Raw genomic sequence first — 1241 nt, forward strand, 5'->3', positions numbered from 1 at the left:
TTTTATTAGTAAAATTGCCATGAGAAATATTTGACCTGTGTCTTGTAAGCCAAATGATCTGCCAAAAATAGAGGAAGAAAAAACACAGTATCACATCATTGTCACATTCAAAGATTATACTGCATCAAATTCTATTCCTTCCCCCAATGCAACATTCCTAAAGCATGAAAAAAGTAAAATTGAAAATTCTTAAAAATATTGTAATTTAGGGAACCATGGCTATAACTGGTGTATGCAAATCCTATGTGTATAAGCAATGACTTTTTGATGATCCATCTGTTGTTGTATGTAATATACTCATGAAATATATATGGGTGGTCATACAAAGGTAATAAATAGAATTAAAATTAATGATAAAAATGTATAATTGTCAAATTCAATGTTAATGTATCTGAGTTTATGCATGTAGATATTAGGCAATCATTTTTAGGCGGATGACTGATGTCTATTCAACTAATTTTATTGGCACAATTTTTATTGGTGAAATAGTGGAAAACTTCAAAGAGTGTGAGAAACCTTATCAATGAGTAAGAAGTTAATTTGATAGCAAACAGTTTAATTACTACTTTTACCACATTTTATTCTCTTTTAAAATCAATTAATTATCGGTGTCTGGAGTGCAGTGTTTAAATCTGTTCTTTTGCTTTTTCTAGTTGCTTTTACTTAGTGTAAACTTTATCCTTAAAAGCAATCATACCAAACATTTTGCCAGGCCTCCAAATGTCTTAATTTGGAGTCCTCTGAAAAGTGCAAGAAGAGCATATTTCCAAATGAAATGACAGCATATTTGTGATCTGCTTTATTTTCCTTTATTTGGAGTCATTTGATTTTGGGAACCATCTATTGAGCTCTTGAAATTAAATAGCCAGTTTTTGGCATTGCAAACAAGGACTGAACTATTTTCACTCTTTCCCTTGCCCTACTAAAAATAAGAGAGAAGATAAGAAGAGAGAAAAAAGAGGAAAAATGAAGATATAAGAAAAAAGGGAGAAATAATGTTGTAGTAAAATTATGCATATTGATTTGAATATTTTGCCAACAACACAAGAGAATAACAAGAATAGAATTAATGTGAAGGCAGGAAACTGCAATCTTAGATTAACTTATTAAATTATAGCCTTTTTCACATTATGTGGAGATGTTCTCATTGCAGTCTGTTTTGATTTTTTAACTAGGATGAGAGAATAGTGATGAAGGACAGATTTGGATACCCAGGACATTTGCCAATGTCTCTCACTTTT

Source organism: Otolemur garnettii, unplaced genomic scaffold (genome assembly GCF_000181295.1).
Source record: "Otolemur garnettii isolate 467f Iridium unplaced genomic scaffold, OtoGar3 scaffold00036, whole genome shotgun sequence".
Lineage (NCBI taxonomy): Eukaryota > Metazoa > Chordata > Mammalia > Primates > Galagidae > Otolemur > Otolemur garnettii.